Consider the following 24,626-nt stretch of genomic DNA (forward strand, 5'->3'; position numbering starts at 1 on the left):
CAGCTTCCCACTTTCCAGAAGCCTTTTCCAGACTACATATAGACTCAACATATGTTAGTCATAAATTCTGTACATCACAATTCTGTATACTTTGCCCTATACATTATATATCCTAGTTAACCTATAGCAACCCCTGCTCTGCCCCCAAGTGATTAACTGATGCAGCGAGGCTCCAGAAATTACCCTGCTCCGAGGATTCGGTGAAGACCAAAGGAGAGCTGCTGGATTATAGTGAAGTGTCTAAGTTAATACTAAACTTTGTACATTATATACATCTGCAGTTTATTTCTATTACCATGGTTTAATTTTAAGAAACATTTGAACACACCACCATTATTTGCCAATGGATCTGCTAGTAAAAGTTAACTAAAGGACAACAAGACCAGCTTAATCCTCCATTCATTTAATTTTTATTTTAGAGACTAAGGGGTCCATTATGATGTCGGGCGGAGGCAATCCGCCCGACATCCATTGCCCAATTCCCCTCCGCCACATTAGGATGGCGGGGGGGACCACTGCGGTGCAAAACACCGCCCGCCTGTTTTCCGCCCCGGTCACCTTGCGGCCCGGGCGGAATGTGTTACATATGGTGGCGGTGTCTGTTAGACACCGCCAACCATATTATAATGAGCATTTTGTCAGGCCTTTCCGTGGCGGCAATGCCGCCACGGAAAGGCAGGCGGTCTTTGGTTTGGGGGCCCCCTGCGGGCCCCCCTGGTGATGGCCGAGGGGATTGGTGCAATGGGGGGTACCTGTGGTACCCCCCGCATTTGCATACACCAAGCAGCAGGCACCACGGGGTGCCTGCCGCTTCGTGTATGCAAATGCATGCATTTGATTGTTAGATTGTGGCGGGCGGTGCAGTGAGCACCGCCCGCCACAATGTTAAAATGAGGATTGCGCCCGCCACTGTGGCGGGCGCATCCTAATGCACATTTCGGGACCCCCGCCCTCGAGGCGGGCGGTCCCGTTTCCCGAGAGGGTGGCGGGCGGGCTACGCCCGCCCGCCATCCTAATGGCCCCCTTAATCTCCTAGCATGACTTCTCTTTTATTTAACTTTAATTAATAGTAATTTAACCAACAATAGCCTAGAAAAGAAACGTGATTACATTCAAAACATTTATATTTATTTACATAATAGTTCAGAAAATAAACGGAAAAATGATATTACCGAGATCTCAGAACACGGACATCAGCATAAGGACAGAATAGTTCCCAAAGACCACCTCTCAATTCTCTCTCGATTTTCACTTCCCAAAGTCCTTGCGCCATAGAAAAGATTAGCAGTCCGGGGTGCAAAGATAAAATCAAAAAGCAAGCTCCTTTCATGCTTCCAAATGTCCTCTTTTATAGCCTTTTTCACTAACTTATCTATCTAAAAGTTGTAACTTTTGGGGTTTTACACTGTCCTGATTGGTCAAGTCGAGGGGTGGATGAGCTTAACCTCATCACCTTATTGTTCATATTTCCGCAAGTAATCATGATGTTTGAAAAAATAAAGTCGCTCTTGTCCTTAGCAGTTTTCTTCCGCTTGCGTCCTTTAAGTGGATAGTTGAGATGATTTTCCCATGCTCACGATGCTGACATTCAAATTTGTTGGCACCCATTCGGGTAGCCAGGCCACACTGTCCTTGACCCATTCTGCACAGGCACAGGCTGCTTGCGCTCTTCTCGAGTTCAGTCAACCATGCGTACTTCATCGCAAACTGGTAGTCGCATACAGCGTTCATTTTAAGGTAGGTTGCATAGGCCACAATGGGAACTATCATAGAAACAAACACAAATAAACATTAATTTTCTAAATATAGCCCTTCTCTTTACCTCCCCTCATTCTAAGGTAACCTGATTAGTTATTACCTAGCAAAATAAGCAACACGTAAGCATGGTTTACTCACCATTCTCCATCATTTATGCCACAATTAGACAGACAAAAAGCATATTCATGTAAATTGTGGTTAGATTATAACAAATGCGTACAGAATAAACATGACAACTTCACTTAATTAGTAGATTATGTTTCGCAACACATGCAAATTAGTATCCCACGTGTGTTTGTATGTGTGCATTCTCTTCTATGTTGGTTAATTTCAAAACCACACGATTAATTTATGTTACTGTTATGGAGAAGTCACTTCACGAGGGGTATACAAAAATTTTAGTTTCCAACCTCGCTCCATCACTATCCTCATTATCCAGAGGCTCAAATGTGGTGTTAAAATCGCCTTCTATAACTAAGTTATAACCATCACTCATTGTGTCTAAAAAATGACAGAGTTCAGAGATTGTCTTGGATGATCTTCCTCCCACCATACCCCTGGCGTACACATTAACAACAAGTAGGTTAGGAGCGTATTTGGGCTTGATGAGTATTGCCAAATTATGGGGTTGTCGATCTCCTTTTCTTCGATTTTATAGGAGGAGCTCTGCCTTACCCAGATTGTTAACCCTCCTGAGGGTCTACCTTTTCGTCCGCCTATTGCTGGCTTTGATAAATGTAAGTAGCCAGGTTGGTAGGCTGGATTAAGTGCCCAGGTCTCTTTAAATGCTATTATTTCCTGATTATCTATAAAAAATTACCAGTCCAGTGAGGTTGTCTTAGACAACAACCCTGCTATGTTCCAGGCGACTAATGCCATTAGAGAAGTGTCTTGATTACCAATAGGATGACACGAGGTATCCTCCATACCATTTCCCACGTTCAGAGTCACTGGCACTGTTACCTGTGGTGCAAGATGGGTTGCCCTGCGATGTTAATATGGGCCTAAAGGGATCTACTACATGGTCGTTCCCGACAGTGCTGATGTTGGAAATTGATCCTATGCAATGACTAAAATCAGCCCCTGTTTGTATGGCTTCTGACGATCTAAGGGAGGGGAATGAATTCCTTGAACTTCAATCCATGTTTTGTAGAGACAAGTCCCCAATACAACTTAACGCTGGGATGTTAGATGTTCGATTGGAGACAGAATCAAGGGGATCAAGTTTCATCCTGATATTTGTGGGTATCAAGTGAGATGTTCTTAAGTCAAAAGCCACCAGATTCTTTACCAAAACTGAAGAAGCAAGTGTAAGGCACACATAGTCAGAATTGTTACCCACAGATGGGTATCTTATGGCGGAAGAAATATCTTCCCTAATTATGGATCTGCACTTACGCACATGTCTCAGCCACTTGGTAGACGTTAGACTAGAGTTTTTTTTGGTACATTAATCAGAAAGCTTTGTCATTTAGAGGAACGGGGCAGGGGTTTGTCGTAATGACTAGCTCTGGCAGGTGGGATTACTCCGAGTTGATAGCTAGGATGAAGAGGTTTGTGGGGTGCTTTTCTATTGTCTGCAAAATGTAGGCTATGGTCTCCTTGCCCTACCCCAATATTAGTAGGGATGTGCTGCAAAGTGCTTGGACCAATAGGTAATTGTTTGTTAGTTGTTACGAATTGCCTTGTAGCATTGTTTTTGTTGCTTAGTCTGCCTGTGTTCCCATTAAGGGGATCACTCGTTTTGAATACTTGGGTTCTGATCTGAGCTTCATTGGCTGGTTGGGCAGAACAAATGCACAATTTAAGTGCTGTTGAAAGTATGTCTATCATACCCTTGAATAGACTGACTTTGTCTATAAGCTGCTTTGTCTGTGCCTTTAGGTCAGCTATCTGACCTGTAAACTGGTCAGCAGCACATGAACGTGTACTCCTGCTAATTGGCCGTCGTGTCTGGCAGGTTCGGCTTCTGACCCCTTGGTACCCAAAGGGTCACAAGATTCCTCTATGATTTCTATTAGGGGTAGGAATCTATTTGTACATACAATGGCAGGCTCGATGACACTTATATTGGCTGAACTGGGACTTGACAAAAGAGGGTTGTTACTCGCTGTAAGCAAAATGCTTTCATGAGCAGGCATTTGTTGGCCCTTCAGAGTGGATCTTTTAAACATGTTTGGGATTGAAGGAATAACTTTTGGGGAGGTGATGGTAGTGAGGGGCAGTGCATGGGACACCTTTGGAGCACTCTCGCTCGAATCCAGTGGGGCAAGTAAAATCTCCTCACAATCATTAACCAAATTGTCAATACGATCCATGACACTGTTTTTTTACACATTTATTTGAATGACTTTTTTGCTTTCTTGCATTTCCCCAAACCCCCCCCACCGCCAGACAGCCCGCTGCTTTCCTTTTCCCCATTGGGTTGGTCCAGAGGTTGTTGGACTAAGGCAGCGTTGAGTTGTGATGTCAACTGTGGAATATAGCTGTCAGAGACTAAAGATTTAACATATAACCAGGTCGTGCAACAGCATGCGGGATTAACACTTGCTGCTCCTTTGGCCTACAGCCAGAGCAACTGACAAAGATAAGTATAAATATCGATCAAATAATGTTGGTGTGGAGGAGAGACAGTACCTTGTGAGTCCAGGAAGGCAGTTTGGAGAGCTAATGTCAGAGGGGTGGCCCTGCCCTGTCTCCTCCTGGCACAGAAGGGCACAGACAGGCCAGCCCTTGGCCCGGCACGCCCACGCACGTCCTGCGCTGCAGGAGCCCACGGTCGTATATTTAAAGCACCTCCTGGCACTTGCTGATGATAGGGGTGGCCGGGCACCATGATAACAGGCAGGCAGGCTGGGCGCAGTAGTCCCCCTGGACTTTGGAGCAACCGGAGTGCAGCTGGTGGCTGATGAAAGCGGGTCACGTGCTGCAGGAGCCCCAACTGTATTTAAAGGGCCTCCTGGCGCTTGCCAATGACTTGGGCAGCTGGGCGCCGCGATAACAGGCAGGCAGGCTGGGAGTTGTAGTCCCCCTGGACCTTTGAGCAACCGGAGTGCAGCTGGTGGCAGATGAAAGCGGTTCCCGCGCTGTGGTAGCCTGCGGCCATATTTAAAGCACCTCCTAGCACTTGCAGATGACAGGGGCGGCCGGGCACTGCTATAACTGGCAGGTAAGCTGGGCACTGTAGTCCCCCTGGACCTTGGAGCAACTGAAGTGCAGCTGGTGGCAGATGAAAGCAGGTCCCACGCTGCAGGAGCCCGCAGCCATATTTAAAGTGCCTTCTGGCACTTGCTGACGACGGGGGTGGCCAGGCGCCGCGATAACAGGCAGGCAGGCTGGGATTTGTAGTCCCCATGGACCTTGGAGCAACCGGAGAGCAGCTGGTGAAAGATGAAAGCGGGTCTCCTGGCAGAAGAAAGCGGGTCCCCCGCAGGCCCCCGCAAATAAATTGGCTGTGCCCACGGCACCTGAACCACCCAGGGGCTTTTTTTAAACGAAGCGCGGGAGACCGTGCTTCATTTTTAAAAAATAATTTCGGGGGATTCGCGACCCCCTTGCGATTCCCGCCAAAATTATTTACACATTTTTTTTTTTGGGCCTTGTGGGACTGTTTAAGACACGATGGGCACAACCTGACTCTCCCTAATCGTTACTTACCTTCTGAGAGTGCGGCTCAACTAGGAGTAATCTTTTCCTTTCATTAATGCGGCCATCCTGGTCGCGAGCTGACACCACCGCTGATGTTGCGGATCCGTTGCTGGTGACTTTTCAGCGCGATACGGAGCAGGAGGTGTTTGTTGGCACTGGGGGAGTGCTGGGTTGTGAACCGGAATGTTTTTAATCTATTACTGCAATCTGCCAGCAGCCCACTGAGGAAACAATGTGAATGGACTTCCAGTCCCATAATGCCTATTGATGTGCTCACTTGAGCGTGTTTGTGTTTCAAATGAAAGGGAAGGATCTGGAACTTCAAATGCTGGAGGTTATTTGCAGTTTACCTTTGATGAAGAGCGCATGCTCGAAATGTGTTAGGACTGTTTAAGCGATGAGATGGACACAACCTGACTTTCCCTAATCATTACTTACCTTCTGAGAGTGCAGCTCAACTAGGGGCAACCTTTTCCTTTCCTATATATATATATATATATATATATATATGTATATATATATATATATATATATATGTATGTATATATATATATATATATATATATATATATATATATATATATATATATATATATATATATATATATATATATATATATATATATTCACTGAAAAAACCATAGGTTATAGACCATATATAGTTAGGAATTAGCATTTACAAAACCTTATTTTACTCACACAATACCAATGAAATTCCATATATAGTTAGTTGCAATAACTATATATCGCGCACCCGCAATCCACTGCTGATGATGTCACATATTACATCATTCATGACATGGTCAGTGACATCACTGATGACATCACTGATGACATCTCAAATGACATCACTGATGACATCACTGATGACTACATCCAGTGACTGTATGTTTCTGTAAAGTTAAAATATGTCTTACATATTGCAGAATGAGTGGATGTATAAGTGTCTGGACGAAGGATTTAGTAGGTGCATGACTGACTGTATGAGTGAGTGATTAAATGTGTCTCACTGAGTGCATGGGTTAGTGACTAAACTGTCTTAATTTGTGCATCATTATTTCTGTTGTTCTGTAAACTGCTGCATGTGTTGATCAGTAGCTATATGAGTAACTATATGAGTTATTGATTGGTTGCCCAATTATTTTTATGGGAGACTGAGTGTGTGTGTGGCTGGCTGGGAGGTGTGTGACTCTGTGCAGATCAATGTGTACTTGTATCAATGATTGTATAAGAGAGTAAGTATGTGTTAGTATACGTTTGAAAATGTTATGTGCTCTATGTTTAACTGTATAGATTAGAAAATGGAAGTGTGATTGATTCTTTACAGGACTGACTAGGTGTGTGAGTAACTCCATGGATGAGTGGCAGAGTGTGAGTGTCTGTATAGGTGTATGAGTCCATATGATAGTGTTGTAAAGATGAGTCATTGTATGTATGAATGATTGTATGGTTGAATGAGTGAATGTGTGTGTAGAAGTAGGAATCAGTGAGTGCGTATGTAGTAACTAGTATTGGTGTGTCAATGGTTTCAAAAATTATACTCTGTATTTAACACTGGGTGTAATAGAGGTTATATTAAAGTGTGAGGAGATGCATTGTATTGTCACATGAATGATATCATCAGTGATGTGATCATTGATGTCAAATGAGATGTCATCAGTGATGTCATCAGTGATGTCATTTGAGATGTCATCAGTGATGTCATCAGTGATGTCACTGACCATGTCATGAATGATGTAATATGTGACATCATCAGCAGTGGATTGCGGGTGCGCGATATATAGTTAGTGCAACTAACTATATATGGAATTTCATTGGTTTTGTGTGAGTAAAATAAGGTTTTGTAAATGCTAATTCCTAACTATATATGGTCTATAACCTATGGTTTTTTCAGTGAATTTTCAAGGTTTTGTAAATGCTAATTCATAACTATATATGGTCTATAACCTATGGTTTTTTCAGTGAATTTCAATGGTTTTTTAATAGTAAATATCAAAAGTTTTAAAATGTATTCTTTTTTAAATCGAAAAATATATTTTATATGTTTTTAATACAATTTGTTTATGTATTTTTTTTAAAATATTTTTTTTGTTTCGCTCCCGGTCCGCGAACCGGGTAGTTTCCCGTTAGCTCAATTTGCTGCCGCGACCCGGTCTGCGAACCGGTAAACGTTCCGTTTGCGCAACTGCCGCGTTAGAAAACAACATGGTGACGCGTCGCGTAACCGCAACGTATCGCGTTGTCGCGTAATGCGTCATATGACGCGTCGCGTTAGCGCACCCGGAAGTGCTCCGGTACGCGAAGCGAGGCGCGAAGCGCAGCTTCCCGGAAGCGATCCGGGACGCGGCGCGGAGCGCGTAACGTAAGCATAACAGGTCATGTGACTTGTTAATAACACTTTTCATTGGTTCATTTCACTTTTGGTTTCCTAATGATGTAAGGCTAGGTCATGTGACCTAAAAATAACACTTTTCATTGGTTCAGAACTATTTTTTTTCCCAAATGATGAAAACCCCTCCTTGTTTCCTCACTCTGACTTTCATCTTTGTGAGAGGAAGACCTTTTTTCATCACTTAGCAATGGCAAGTGTTGTAGCTTCAGCTGGTGCACCCCCACCACCACCACCACCTCCTAGGAAGAGAGGACCACCTCCTCAGGTAATCCTCAATCAAGAGGAGGAAGAAGAGGAAGAAGAGGAAGAGGAGCAAGAGAGGAGGCAGTTTTTGCCAGAAGAGCCTAGGACGTCCCGTGTCAAAGAGAGTTTCATTTGGCAATTTTTTAAATATCCCGGGGCCAAAAAAAAGTGAATGCCCGGTATGTAACTTGCCTTATCTGCAAGAAAGATCTGTCCAGAGGGACAAATAAAAAATATAGTTATGGCAATTATACGATGCATCGCCATATGGAGAGGTGGCACCCTATCAACTACAGTGCTGCGCAGGTACGTGACCTGCAGGATAACCTCCCTCCTGCGGCCTGAAGATCAAATGTAGAGGAAGTGACGGGACCAGAGGCGAGGGACATGGTCCCAAATATACAGATGAGGTTCGGGACAATCAAACAAGTGTGCGTGCGTTGCGGTCAGTTGATTTGCTACAGAGAAAGTAGCATCAATTTAATCAACTTAGCAATTGATAATCATGATTGTCCAAAACGCCCCAGAGAATAAATTATCTTTTTTTTGTTGCTCCTGTTGAGCCCTTTACAATGAATCGTTTTCGTTTCCCCCCCCAAAAAAACAAAAAAAATATAAAACTGTTCAAAAAATACAAAAAAAGTAAAAAAATGTTCAGAAAAATAATAAAAAAATATAAAACAACAAAAATAATTTTAAAAAAAGTTCTTTTCAGAACTACCTCCCCTTTATAAAAAAATTGCTAGAATGTTTAGCACTCTGGCAACCTCTATTTTTTTTTAAAAAGAAGAGTAAGTATAAGGGAAGGAAACAGAGAGTAATGTTAAAAGAAAGACAGCTATAGGGAGTAACACAGAGATACTGTTTAATAGATCTATTTACCGAAGAAAAGATGGAAGAGGGTATAATTGTGAAAAACAAAATAGATAAGGAAGTGAAAGAAAAAAAGGAGAGTAGAAGAATAATAAACAAGAGTTTCTTAGAGAATGTGAGTGAATGTTCAAAATAAGATTAAAACATGTGGAATAACAGAGAGAAAAAACAGAAAGCAGAAAAGAAGAAGTAACAGAAAAGGAATGATTGAAACAGCAAAGAAATGTAAATAACATAGGGGCATATTATCAACATAGGTGATAAAATTATCGCTGCTTTTATCGGCAGAAATCTGCCGCTAAAGCCGCTTTTGCGGCAGAAAACTGCTGCTAAAGCCACTTTTGCGGCAGTTTTCTGCCGATAATCGCTGCTTTTATCGGCAGAAATCTGCCGCTAAAGCCGCTTTTGCGGCAGAAAACTGCCGCTAAAGCCGCTTTTGCGGCAGTTTTCTGCCCATAAAAGCAGCGATAATTTTATTGCCTGTGTTGATAATATGCCCCTTAGTGTGCTTGAAATACAGGGAGAAAGCATAATGAACAAGTAGTGAAAGAGTGATCAGTCAGAGACAGTGAGAGTAATAGAGACGGAGTGAGTGAACAGGAGTGAGGAACTATGAGAACAGAGGGACTGAGAAAAGGAGTTGAAGGAGTAGAGTAAGTAAGTAATAGAGAAAGGAATGAGGGAAGTAGCAAAGGCAGGAAACTGAGGGTTAAAGAAATGAAGCAGTGGAACTAATAGAAGTTAAATGTGATAGAAATGTAACGAAAAGAGTACAAAACATTTACCTTATAATTGTCGTTAACTTAGTCACTTGTTATTTTTATACTTTCAATCTGTGAAAGAAAGAACAAAAATTTGAAAAATATTAAAACGTATTTAAAAATTAGAAAAGACAAGGGAAAAGATTGAAGGACAAACAGTTTTTCAACAACTTTGACACTTACAGAAGCCTCTGCTTCTCCATGCCCCCTACACAGTCCTAAATATATACATTTTAAACTAACAGTATCTTGTTGCAGATGAAGTGAGGCCTATCTTGCAACATGGTGCATCTTTTGCATCACTGCTGCATCACAAAAGTGACGCAACAGCGGCACAAAAGAGGCGCACGGCCATCATAAATCTGCCCCTAACATTTTAAATGATTGATTCAGGATGCTGATAAGGTGTGGCCTATCCAGGGGTTTGTTTGAGGTGAGGCCTACTCAGGGTTACAGATGAAATTTAGACTTGTTGAAGAGTACAGAGGAGATAATACATGTGCATGCCTACCAATGAAGTGAGTCATGTCCACTGCACTCTTTAACAAAGGCCAGACCTCCTCTGTCTCCCTGGACAGGCCTAAACCTGATCTGCACAATGTGATTTGTAATGTTAGGAAACACAGGTGATGTAATTGAAAAACGTGCAATTTCTTTTGCTCATTTCACAATCACATCACTTGTGTTTCCTTTGCTTAGGTATCTCATTGTGCAGATGTAATCCAGCATATGAAAGAGTACGCAGAAGTTCAGCACTGCATGCAACAACTTTGACACTTACTGAAGCCTGAGCTTCTCCATGCCCCCTACACAGTCCTAATTATATACATTTTAAACTGACGGTATCTTGTTAGAGATGAAGTGAGGCCTATCTTGCAACATGGTGCATCTTTTGCACTGCTGCTGCGTCACAAAAGTGACGGAACAGCGGCACAAAAGAGGCGCACGGCCATCATAAATCTGCCCTTAACATTTTAAATGATTGTTTCTAGATGCTGATAAGGTGTGGCCTATCCACAGATTTGTTTCAGGTGAGTCCTACTCAGGGTTGCAGATGAAATTTAGGCTTGTTGAAGAGTACAGAGGAGATAATACATGTGCAGGCCTACCAACGAAGTGAGTCATGTCCACTGCACTCTTGAACAAACGTCAGACCTCCTCTGTCTCCTGGAACAGGCCTAAACCTCATCTACACAATGTGATGCGTAATGTTAGGAAACACAGGTAATGTAATTGAAAAACGTGCAATTTTTTTTGCTCATTCCACAATCACATCACCTGTGTTTCCTTTGCTTAGGTATCTCATTGTGCAGATGTAGTCTATCATATGAAAGACTACGCAGAAGGTGAGCACTGTATGCAACAACTTTGACACTTACAGAAGCCTCAGCTTCTCCATGCCTCCTACACAGTTCTAAATGTATATCATAAATACAAAAAGTACAGAATTAATTAGACATGTTAAATGGTTTATTTTTGCTGTTCTCAGAATATATCAAATTTCACTAAAAACAGTGACTTGAAGGTATTCATCATATAACAGCGGGGAAAAAAAGCACAATCAAAATGATTGTGTTTAAAAAACCCATATAACATAACCAATCAAAAATCAGAACTCCTTAAAATTAACTTACTTTCCATGACGTTGAAGGATATCCTATGAACAGCTTACACTCTGTTGTTTTGTTATTATTTTCAGCCCGCCACTTTCTGAAAGAAAAGCTCCATCGTTTTGACAAATATGTTACATACAATAAATGACTTCTCGCTCTCTACCGCACTTTTCCACAAGGCCAAATCGTGTAAGAGCCATTTATAATTCTTGGAATTCTTCTAAGCAAATCCCGTCATTTTCTTTTTCCGCAACTTTCAGAAAGAAAACGTTCAAGATCACTCTCACAATCCTGTACTAGTAATATCTCACCCTTCTTGCTCACTCATGTTCCACATTTCCTATGACACTGATACTGCTTACTATGAAGCAGACTTACACTACCTCTATGACTACTACAATTATTTAATTCTCTACATCACTTTTAATCACAAAGCAATTTAAAACAGTACATAAAATTATATCAACTCCTAGAATCATTATAGGCCAGTTACCTACCCTAAATTCTTTCTTCTGAAAACAGAAAGTAAGAATATTTTTAATAAGATGTGTAATAAGTGGATGTTGTCAAAGGACCATCATGTCATATAATAGCTGCAGTTATTTATTTATTTATTATTATTTTATTTAACGATTTGTAGAGCGCCTGGTGACCCGAAGGCATCCCCGCGCTATATTGATTGTGTGATCCAGAGGAGAGGGGAGAAAGAAGGAGGGAACTTTATTTTGGAAATAAAAGCGTTTTCAGTTTTTTTCTGAAGATCAGATAGCTAGGTTCCAGCCTAAGGGTACGGGGGAGGGAGTTCCACCCGGCGGATGCCTTCACGGAGAAGCGTCGGCCACCGGTCCGTGTCTTCTTGTATCTGGGGATGTTAGCCAGGCGCTCATTCTCAGATCGAAGGGATCTGGGGGCCTTGTAGGGAGTAACCAAGTCACTGAGGAGCGCAGGGCCAACGCCATTCAGCAGTTTGTGTGCAGTGCACATGGCCTTAAATTCCACCCTTTGACGCACTGGCAACCAGTGTAGGGCCTTGATAGCTGGTTTGGCTGAAACTCTAGAGGGAAGGTTCATAAGTAGTCGGGCTGCTGCATTCTGTGTGCGTTGAAGTTTAGCCATGGTAGCCTCTGGGGCCCCCAAATATACCATGTTGCTGTAGTCCAGTCGCGCCAGTATTAAACCTTGGACTAGGAGTTTCCTAGATTCGGGCGGGAGTAAAGGGAGTATCCTGCGGGTGGTGCGCATAAGCCCAAAACAGGTACCTGCTGTTTTGGATGCTTGCGTTTTCATCGAAAGCTCGGGTTCCAGCCAGACTCCTAAGGTCTTAATTTCTTGTTTCGGGGTGGGAATTTCCCCGAACACGTCTGGCCAGACCGATGGGGGGATAGTAGCCCATTGCTTGCCCATGAGCATAACTTCGGTCTTTGACCCGTTTAATTTAAGTGATGATTCACACATCCAGTTGTGGATTTCCGTGAGGCAGTTTGCCAGATTGTCCGGGTGGTCGTCCAGTTGGGATAAAGAGACGACCAGCTGCGTATCGTCAGCGTAACTCACTATTTTAATCCCGAAGGGGGTAACCACATCTTCGAGGGGGGCCATATAAGCATTAAAAAGCGTGGGGCTTAATGACGACCCCTGGGGGACCCCGCTCGTGAGGGGGAGGGTGGTCGAATGGTAAATGCCATCCCACACCTGGAACGAACGCCCAGTAAGGAAGGACTCTATCCACCTGAGCGCCGCCCCTGTGATCCCTGCTGCCGCCAGCCGATGGAGTAGGACACGATGGTTAACTGTGTCGAAGGCTGCACTAAGATCCAGGAGGATCACTGCCACTGACCCTCCTGAATCCAAAATGCGCCTTGCCTCCTCGATGACGGCAAGAAGGGCGGTATATGTGCCATGGCCAGGGCGAAACCCAGTTTGGGACTGCCGTAAGATGTTATTTACCTCAAGGAACTGTGACAGTTGTCCATTGACCAATTTCTCGGCCAATTTGCTAATGCAGGGAAGAAGTGAAATTGGCCGGTAGTTCGCCATATCGGCTGGGTCCAGCTGGGTTTTTTTTAGAAGTGCTTTAACTACTGCACTCTTCCAGCTAGAGGGGACCGAGCCTTGGGCGAGCGAGCTATTTATAAGCTCGGTGATCGTAGGCATGATGACTGGGGCTACGGTTTTGAGAAATCTAATAGGTGCGGGATCCAGAGGTGAGCCGCTTTTCATTTTGGCCATGGTTAGGTCTACCTCGTTCTGAGTTACTGCCCTAAACGCCGCTAGTTGAGGGCGCAGGCTGCTTCCTGTCTGACTGGTGGGTGTTTCATTATCCATGTGACATGATAGACAAGGAGGGGGAAGGGAGGCTAGAATGCGGGCGATTTTGTCATTGAAGTAGGTAGCCAGTTCATTGCTTCGGTCTACCGGGGGGTGTTGGAGGATGAAGGAGCTGGTAATTTCAATAGCTCTTTTACGATGAGGAAGGATTCCCTTGCTGAGTTGGTGGAGTTTTTTATCCTTGTATAGTAGTGGGAAGCTTTGGTGTGTTTCAGAGTTGATTTGTATATTCTCACTGATTTCTGGTAAGCTTCCTTGCTGGCGTGCTGCCAGTCTTTCCTCCATAGCCGCTCAGCTTTCTTGCAATTTTTGCGTAGCATCCGGAGTTCCGGGTTGTACCATGGGGCGGATCCTGGTTTCCCTTTTTTATCCTCCCGGGTTCTAATAGGAAGTATGGAATCAAGGGATGTAGCGATCCACTCCCTGAATTTACTGTCAGCGATAGCCGGATCTTCCGAGTGAGCAGGGGTAGTTGACTTCAGGGTTCTGGCCCAGTCTTCTGTGGAGAGCTTGGACCATGCCCTGTCCCTGGTATAAGTGGGAAGTGTATGGGGTTTCCTGAAAACTCCTGGCAGATGGAGGGAGACTAGGAAATGGTCCGTCCAGGGGAGGGGGAGGGACTCTATAACTTGCATGGTGGAGATGTTAGTGAACACCGGGTCCAGCAAGTGACCTTTGTTATGTGTAGCTCCGGAGTTTAGGAGGTGGAGATCGTAGGCCGCCAGGTCTGTGATCAGGTCGGCTGCCCCTGTATCCAGAGGGTCATCAAAGTGAATATTCAGGTCTCCTAGTATCGTGAAGTTGGTAGTGGAGTGGGCCTGCGATGCTACAATATCTAGGAGAGCACTGGAAAAAGGGCCTGAGTGACCGGGAGGGCGATAGACTAAGAGGCCTGATAGCGAGTTAGTCGGTGCCAACTGGATCGTAAACTGTAGGCTTTCAGAGTCAAGGATGTGCGCATCATAGGCTTTGCAGGGGAGATGGTCCCGATAGATAATGGCCACACCGCCATCCCTACCGGAGGGACGAGGTAGGGACTGAATAAGAAAGCCCGGGGGGGTAGCTAGGACCATATCTGAGACCGAGTAATCGGAGAGCCACGTTTCCGTCAAGAACAGAACGTCGATCTCATGGTCTTCTATAAGATGATTAATTGACAAGGCGTGTTTGGGGAGAGAGCGACAGTTCAGAGTGGCCAATTTGAGGGCTGAGGGCATATCGGGTCGACTAGGGAGTTTGAGCTGGACTGGATGGCAGAGGGTGCAGCGAGATCATGAACATAGTTACATGAAGTATCGATGGTGGATCTGAGACTTAAAAGGTCCCGACGTGAGTAGCTTACCTTAGGGGCAGCTTTGTCCGACAGGGGTTCTGGCCCTAGGCCCGGCCGTGCGCGGACGGGCGCAGACGGGCTTGCCTTAGGCGCGCCTTCGGCGCGCAACCGGCGCTCCCGCTGCGCTCATCCGCTGCGCTGGTATGGCCGACACATTTGTAACAAGTGTTATGGGCGTGGCCTCGCAGTGGGCGTGGCTCCGCCTTCGAACCGCGATGGCGGTATGGGTGTTACCCTGTATCAGCGCAGAATGCCGCTGTCTCAGGGGGTGTCTAGGAGGGCTGCTCAGCGCGTATAAGCAGGCGCTAACAGTGCAAGTCAGGTAAATGCTTTTTATAATCAGAACAATGAAATAAGAGGTATTTAAAACATGAAGCAAAAATGCAGTCCTCCGGCTTTCCGCCTCAGAGGATGAACAAACAATAGTGCGTCGCGCTTTCAATCAGCGTTTTGTAGTTTTCCTGGTGGGCGTGGCCTCGCAGTGGGCGTGGCTCCGCCTTCGAACCGCGATGGCGGTATGGGCGTTACCCTGTATCAGCGCAGAATGCCGCTGTCTCAGGGGGTGTCTAGGAGGGCTGCTCAGCGCGTATAAGCAGGCGCTAACAGTGCAAGTCAGGTAAATGCTTTTTAAAATCAGAACAATGAAATAAGAGGTATTTAAAACATGAAGCAAAAATGCAGTCCTCCGGCTTTCCGCCTCAGAGGATGAACAAACAATAGTGCGTCGCGCTTTCAATCAGCGTTTTGTAGTTTTCCTGGTGGGCATGGCTCCGCCTTCGAACCGCGATGGCGGTATGGGCGTTACCCTGTATCAGCGCAGAATGCCGCTGTCTCAGGGGGTGTCTAGGAGGGCTGCTCAGCGCGTATAAGCAGGCGCTAACAGTGCAAGTCAGGTAAATGCCTTTTAAAATCAGAACAATGAAATAAGAGGTATTTAAAACATGAAGCAAAAATGCAGTCCTCCGGCTTTCCTCCTCAGAGGATGAACAAACAATAGTGCGTCGCGCTTTCAATCAGCGTTTTGTAGTTTTCCTGGTGGGCGTGGCCTCGCAGTGGGCGTGGCTCCGCCTTCGAACCGCGATGGCGGTATGGGCGTTACCCTGTATCAGCGCAGAATGCCGCTGTCTCAGGGGGTGTCTAGGAGGGCTGCTCAGCGCGTATAAGCAGGCGCTAACAGTGCAAGTCAGGTAAATGCTTTTTAAAATCAGAACAATGAAATAAGAGGTATTTAAAACATGAAGCAAAAATGCAGTCCTCCGAGTTAGAATTTTTTTTCTAAAATCAAAGACTGTGTAGCCACAACATTTGAAATTAAAGTTGAAAACTTATTTTCATCAGGTTTATATAGTTGGAATTTTTAAATGACATTATAACCAAAAGTTTGTTCAAAATATGTCGACAGCATTGCAGACTTACATTACCTCTACTCCATGTTTTGATTGGCTGCTTGAATTAGCTTATTAAAAGAAACAGTTTTTCTGAACTCTTTCACAGTGCAGTTATTTTTCCATGACGTCAAGTGTTATGGTAAGAACACCGTTTGCTTTGGGAAATACTCTGTTGTCCTTTAACTAATCCGTGCCCACCACTTTCTGTAAGAAAACCTTCTTTTTTTTCAGGAACTACTTAAAACTGAAAAATAACTTTTGACTCTTTACTACACTTATCCTCAAGGCCAAATAGTGTAGGAGCCATTAGAACCTCTTGAAATTCCTCAGAGCAAATCCCGAGATTCTTTCCCTAAAATGTTGGTTGTAAAAACACCAGGTAAGAATTTTTAAGGTCAAAAGGCAATTTTTTTAAAAGTTAAAACAGAATCATTGCAGAATGACCAGCCGTTTCTAGACTTCAAATAAGCTGTGTAATGTCCTGATGTTGTTGAAGGACCGTCATGATATATAATTGCTGCAGTTACAAAAGTCCTTCCTGATATTGACAACTGCGAAACCACAACATTTTTCATTAAAGTTGTCAATTTTGTTCCATCAGGCCTACATCGTTGGAACATTAAAATGACATACTGGCCATATGTTCGTATAAATAATGTGGACAACATTTCAGACTTACATTGGCTACACTCCATGTTGTGATCGGCTGCTTTTACTAGCTTATTAAAGGACACTGATTTACTGTCTGACAAAGTTAAATATATAAATTTTTCTAAGTCTACACTAGTAGTACTTGATACCCTACAGTTCTCGCAGTCATGCTGCCATTGATAAGAAAGGCCAAACAGGTGATCTACATCTACACCTTCATCTTGCAATACATCAAGCATATACATTAAAAACTCCTGACAATCTTGCTGAATATTTTGAGAGAATTGCGTTTGACCTGAACATTTGTCTAACAGATTTCGAATTTCAGACACACTTTCTATTTTTGTTCTATCAGTGCTACATTTCTCTAACACAGAATTCAACAAACTGCAAAATCTTTGATCCGAATTGACCACAATCTCTTCTTTTAAATTTTCTAGAGAAAACAAAACATTAACCACTACATTAGCATAGCAGTTGACACCAGAACTGTTTTCAAATTGAAAACCAACAACATCTTCAACAAAATCCTTTTTCTTTCTGCTTATAATTTCGGGTTCATCGACTTTTCGTCTTTTTGCTACAACCTCTCTACTATTGGTCACATTTCTTCGTTTCCGGCCTACCACACGTTTCTCAAACAAAGGATATTGAGGCAAATGTGGCGCATACTCTCTTCTTAACCTATTGTATTCCTTAACACAATCTAGATCCGCACAAATGTTTGTGACATCACACTCAATCAAGTACAATCCCGATAAAGTTCTGACTCGTGACAATGCCACATATGCCATACCCTCCTTGAACACAGAACTGCCAATATTCACCAATGCACTGTCTACACTTAAACCTTGCGATTTATGAATTGTCACCGCATATGCCAAGCAAACAGGAAACTGCTTACGGCGAACATATAAGTCTTTTACAAGCAAAAACCTAGCAGAGCAACGACCAATTAGCTGTACTTCCTCAATGCCATCAAATTTAATGTTTAAAATTTCAATTCCATCTCTATTTCTGTATTTCTCAAAATCAACAACATTACCCATTGATCCATTTACCAGACCTCTTTCAACATGTAAATTCCTTCTTAAAATGATACGGCAATTTAAGCACACATTCAGAGTCTTTTCAAAACCTGCAGTTTTAGATATAGTCTTCTCTAATGAATCCAATTTTGATATCAAATTCTCAGACAAAATAATTGTTGCTCCCATATGCTCTACTCTGTCAATAGCTTCCAGTTTCACAATCTCTTGTTTTTCTAAATGCAACATTTTGTTGTTGAAGATGGCACATTCTGCAAGAGTTGGCATCAAACATATTCCAGATTTCTTCTCAGTAATTTTCTGAAAAATATTCTCAGGCACAACGTCTTCTTCTGGATACAAATTTGACAGTAATCGTGCATGTAAAGCTTCTTTCCAATGCTCGGTCACTTTTCCGATTCTAACATCTTGTAGAATATTCTTATAATCTTCATCCTTCGCTTGACGCATATTTTCACGCAGTTCAGCATAATTGAAGTTTAACCATATATTGACGTTGCCAATGCTCCCTAGGCACTTCCTGGTATCTTCATGCGTGAGCATTTTGAACACAGGTTGTCCTTTCACTGGTGTCAGCTGCAGAAGATCACCGAAAACAATGATGTGTTTGCCACCAAATAACACATCATACTCTGTTTTGAGAACTTCTTGGATTCTCAAATGCACAAAGGCAAGCATGACATTGGAAACCATGCTTACTTCGTCAATGATAAGAAGTTTCATTTTCCTCAAGACTCTTGAAACTTCACAACAAGCATCTCCAGATAACTTGTGGTATTGTAATTTGTTATCATGCTCCACTGGCAGCATCAGTAGACGATGCAAAGTAATACCTTTAATGTTATGTGCTGCCAGTCCAGTTGGAGCGGTGACAACACAAGACAGCAATGACTCAGTCCTTTTCTGCAAATAACATGAAATTGCTTTAATGAGGAAACTTTTTCCAGTTCCCGCTTCTCCACTCACGTACAGTCGGACAGGCTTCAACGACGTACATGAGCACTCTTTCTTCTCATGACTTAATCCATGATCTATTTGGTTGGTAACTTCGTCATATATTTTCCTCTGCTCAACGTTGAGTTGTCTTTCCAAGTCTTCTAAGTTAACCGCATCCTCCTGAGCATGTGCCATGGCTCTTTCCACTTCAATCATGGCAGTGGCAGCTTCATTTTCGATAACTGGTCCTCCTAGTGGATCCTGACTCAATGAAACAGAACTCTGACTGTCCTGAGAACTGTCTCTAGCAATCTCGGCTGCAATTGTTGCATCCTGCTCGATTTCCGCATTCAACATTTCTAGATATTTGGGAAAAACAGGACATTCTATGGTCTCCTTGGCGGCATTGAAAGAGTCTTCGTAACAGAGGAAATATCCAAGCAGTTCCTCTTCTGCACGCCAAGGCTTGAAAAGTTGCAAAAGTGCTAAATAGAAAAACTCTTTTCTTTCAGGAGATTTGCCACTCAATTTTCGATGGTTTACCAAGTGGCATTTTCTTTGCTTGACCAGACATCCCTCACTTCCAATTACAGCATACACTCCTTTATCAATATCTTCTTTGATGTTCCTCTTGAATATGTAATTTTGTAGAACCTCATACAGACAAACATTCTCGAGGTGACTGCTTCTATTTGGATAATATGTATCCAACATGTTGGTCTTCAAAATATCTGTACTGTTTGGCTCCTTTTCCGCCAAATACTCAATTTCCCGTACAGGTTTCAGAACTCGATTACGCGTTGCAGCAAGACCAAGACTCGCCCAAATGATACTCCTGGATTTGGCATAGAGACTTGCTGAAGACAACCGGTCAGAACATTCGTAAGCTCCGATTTCTCGATGCAACAACATCTTCAGACTGAAACTGTACAACTTCTTACTGAGGCTCTTTTCATGGGAAATGTCCTCCCACATATCCTTCAATTCTGTCTTTTCTTTTTTGGTGATGTAAGATGTCACCTACCGAGCCACAGCCATACAGTTATCAGCCACAAACTGTATATCCATGTTAGCATTCCACATGGACAAAATCACTGGGTTGTAGTCGTTGATGTACTTGGACTCTTCGTTCCTTTTCAAATTGTACGTATTTTTGGGTGATTTCTTCATCACATTATGTCGCAGTGAAGACATCAAACTGTTCACTCTTCCTTTAGAAATCACCGGTCGTGGAAAGGCGAAACGACATTTTGTGTAGAACTTGTCCTTGTTTCTGAATTTACGACGACAGTACTTTCCACAACGATGGCTTTGGAAGCGTAAAACTTGTTCTCTTAGGCTTTTGTCTTCCTTTGCCTTTGGAACAGCACATGTAGAATACTGTTCTATGAAACTCATCACTAAGTCATCCGGATCTGTTCCAAAATTGGGTGCATCTTTGATCCACAGCAGCATATGTATATGAGGAGCACCTCTTGCTTGGTACTCCTTTGTCCAGAAGAAATCCAACACCTCTCCAAGAGGTGGATTTTTCTTGTTCATGATGAAAGACATCATAGCTTCAAATCTATGATTGAAGTACCTGCATACATTCACTGGATCCAAGGAGCACAGTTCTCCGGTTGTCTTGAATTCGATATTTTCAATGTTTCCATTTGCCTCTCGTAGAAATTCAAGTAAGTCTTCCCAGCCATACTCGGCACAGATGAGAGTGAGGAACCATGTGGGAGTTCCTAAGTTCCTCAGCATACATTTTAAATCACCATGACGACGGTACCAGTACTCATTATTACCACGCTGACACGCCATGAGATTAATCAGGTGAGAATCCAAAATACTGTCTTGCACATTGACTTTATCCATGAAGTCACTGGCCGAGATATTTTGCATCTGTACACCACTTTTCAAGATGTGGTTCACTGCATATGACAGTCCAGACAGATCGCTTTCAAACAGTAGATGAAACAAATAGGGAATGCATTGACGAAACCTAGGATCTTCTGCATACAATCGTAAAGTCCGGTATTCAGAAGCAGGAATTTGATCAGGTCGCTCAACATATCTTCCTTCTTGACCTGTTGGAAATAGCTGTGGGAAACACCGAGCTTCCAAACTTTCCTCCCAAACACTAATGGGACTTCCTTTGGCTTGTTTCATTTGAAACAACTCAATAGCATTCCCCATGACTTCCTTGGAATGCAAAGGATGAACACTATAATGTTCATATATTTCTTCATTTTTAGAGGCTTCTACTTTCTCAATTTGACCAGCACACAAATCGCTATCCTCTTCTTCACTTATTTCCTCTTCTGCAACATATACATTCTTGTAGTACTTATTGTTTTTCTTCAAATAAAATGTTGCCTTTTTGACTTTCCTAACATCCACTAAATCTTGCCAGATTTTCTTACTCTTTGTCGGAACCCCATTAACTAAGATAACCAGAGGTTCCTCTTCCACTTTCTCCCACTCCAATTGTATTAATGTTTTTCTTCAAATCTAGAGGCAAATAAACAACTCTTCCCTTTAATCCTCTCTGTAAATCTGATGGAGGCAATTTCCCTGTCTTTGGCTCCATTCGTACAATAGCCTGAAAGGGATGGATACTTTGAATCAAAATAGATTCATAAGTATTTAAATCCTTCAATTCAGAAGGAATCTCAACCAATTCCAGATTATTATAAACCGCTCTAGCAGGCATCCGGTTTTGATTTAATTTGTTACAACAATAAGTACACACACGTTGATCCGATCCCAAATCAAAACAATTTTCTACCATCAAGTATGTTGCAAAATCCTTCCATTCACTATTATTTTCACTTTCACTTTTCGCATATAAATCCACTAACTTAGTCTGATTCTTATAATAAGTGCGTCGACAACACACACAAGTGAAATTAGGCCTCTCACTTGATTTCACCTGAAACGTGGCAATTTCTTTCTGAAAATTATCTGTACTGGAAACCTGTACACTATCTTCCACATTACCTTCTTCTTCTGGGTCAATTTCAACATTCTCCTCTTTACTTGCAAAGTAACAAAACTCAATTTCTTCACAAATATTCTTCACATCTACTTCAGAACCATGCAAAAGAGCAGTGCATAATTGTTTAAGCATAATTGCTGGACTCTTAGCATAATACAACATTCTAACTAATTTCCTCACTTTATTATGATGCACTGCTAGCATCCTGAAATGATGAAAAACACTCTGGCATACTCTCCTGGAAAGACAAGCCAGTGAATGACCATGCAAACCTGTCACTTCTCTCACTCTGCAAGGATCTAATTCTTGCAACAACTTCATTTTCTGTTTTAAAGTTTTCTTATTAAATGTCCGTACAAAATCACAAAGCAAATTGATGGAATCCTGTCGCACACTGCAAATACTACTACACTTCCAGGTATACACTGGTCCCTTAGGACGTCTTCCTAAAACCTCATTACCTAACACCTCTTCTGCCTCTGTTGTCACAAGCTTTTCTTTTTCAACTGGACAACCATCTTTCACCTCATAAGCTCGACCACTGGTGTCAACTGCATGCACCAAATCATTATCCTGGAAATAACTCTCCTCATTAAAAAATGCCTCACAACTTGAACTATGTATCCATTCTCCTGAAAAAACTTCACAAAAATTACTACAATTAACTGTTCTCTTCCATCTACTATTTCTTTTGAAATCATAAATTGCCTTGTTTAGCTTCCTAATTCTATTGATTATCAAAATAAATAACTTTCGCTTAATTTCAAATGCCTGATCAATAATTTTCTCAACTTTTTTTTTTCTCTTATAAAAAACACTTTCTGTTGACCTTTCTTAATATTTTTTAACAAATTGCCAATTATCCTGTTGCGGAACATTCGTCTACGAATGTCCCTAAACTGATTTTTCCTTCTACCACCATGCACAGAGTTATCTCCTGCTCTAGCAGTAACATTTTTGATTGGCCTTTCCTTTCCATTTAAATTGGCTCTCTTTTTCTGGACTAAAACATGTTCTGTAGTACTACTTTTTTTTCTACAAATGTTTCTTAGGAATGATTTCGTTGTCTTACCCGGAGCTTTCTTGGTGACTTGACGAGTTTTTATTGTAGAGGACTGCTGCAAGCATTTAGTAATCTGCTGTCTTTGACGTTTTGTAGCCTTTCGGGTTCTTTCTTTAGATGGCATAATGTAGTTTTGAAATGATCTGCAGTTGAATCTGTGGTAAAATATAATAAAACATGTTATTAACCACTATTACCAAACAGTAAATCAATAACAGTCGTCAAAAAATTAACACACTACTTGTCAATTTTACATACAATAATTTTTAGTGCATTGGCAAATTTAGTAGTCACAAATAGTAGCAAAGAAATAGAATGATTCTACATTTGACCTTTGCTCTTATATATGTGAATCTGAACTAATTTTTATCAGCATATTTCCCTATTTTATTAAAGACACTTCACACAAGCTGTTTTTGAAGATGTGTTTAATTTTAAATGAAACGGTTAACATGTTTACTTTTCATTTCCAGTAACTTTTAAAAATAAATGTTTATAGTTCCATCGGCTCGAGCAGGTAAGCTTCCCACCCTATGTCATACAATTCTGACAAATCGGCATCCTCATCATGTTCTTCATCATCCTCAGGATTTAAATCATCCAAGGGATCTACTTCCACTGATGTTTCAATCACAATTTCAATTATAATATCGAGATCAACAGATTGCTCATTATCACTCATGCTTGATGTTGTCGTTATCTTTAAAGAAAGAGAACAACAATGAGATGTTGCAGAGTAAGAGACAAATCTCAGAGACTATAATTGTAAAATTGTTTAACAAGAGTAACATTTTGCAGATATTATTTAACCATGTCCAGCGATGCTGAGGAGGTGAGGCCTATGTCCAATTTTTCAGTGAACAGGACTCATCTCTTCTTAACCTTGGATAAGCCTCACCAACACTGTGTCCCCTGCTAATACTTAAATTTAAAGGAGCAGATTTATGTTAACTGGCGCATCCCAAGGGATGCACCAGTTAACGTGCGCCACTGCTCTGCCACCCATGATGTGCCTGTGGGGCAACAGGGTCAGAGCTGATTTGCATAAAGCCATTATCTGACCCAGGGTGGTGTGGAGTGCAAAAAAACGATGGATTTGGGCCCAGATCTTTTGACTGGGGGAGTGTGTGACATTGATCCACATTCAGTCCATCACTTGTTGTTTTTTGCAATTGCCGCCCTAAGTGCGCTGGGGATGCCTAGACGTGGGTCCCAGGCACTCCACACTACTTGGAGTCAAGCTAGCCGGGCTGAAGAGAGGTGTTACCTCGAAACCGGTCCGGTCCTCGGATGCTTGATTCCGGTCTGGGAAAGATATGGCTGTTGTAGTTCGGACTGGACTGTTCCCATGGGGCAACAGGGTCAGAGCTGATTTGCATAAAGCCATTATCTGACCCAGGGTGGTGTGGAGTGCAAAAAAACGATGGATTTGGGCCCAGATCTTTTGACTGGGGGAGTGTGTGACATTGATCCACATTCAGTCCATCACTTGTTGTTTTTTGCAATTGCCGCCCTAAGTGCGCTGGGGATGCCCAGACGTGGGTCCCAGGCACTCCACACCACTTGGAGTCAAGCTAGCCGGGCTGAAGAGAGGTGTTACCTCG

General features: G+C 42.5%; 1 protein-coding gene across 1 annotated transcript in view; it reads left to right on the forward strand.

Moving 5' to 3' along the window:
- The window catches only part of LOC144817969 (UDP-glucuronosyltransferase 3A1-like), an 858,629-nt gene that overhangs the window by 419,577 nt on the left and 414,426 nt on the right, over positions 1–24,626 (forward strand). The window lies entirely within an intron of this gene.

Source organism: Lissotriton helveticus, chromosome 2_1 (genome assembly GCF_964261635.1).
Source record: "Lissotriton helveticus chromosome 2_1, aLisHel1.1, whole genome shotgun sequence".
Classification (NCBI taxonomy): Eukaryota; Metazoa; Chordata; class Amphibia; order Caudata; family Salamandridae; genus Lissotriton; species Lissotriton helveticus.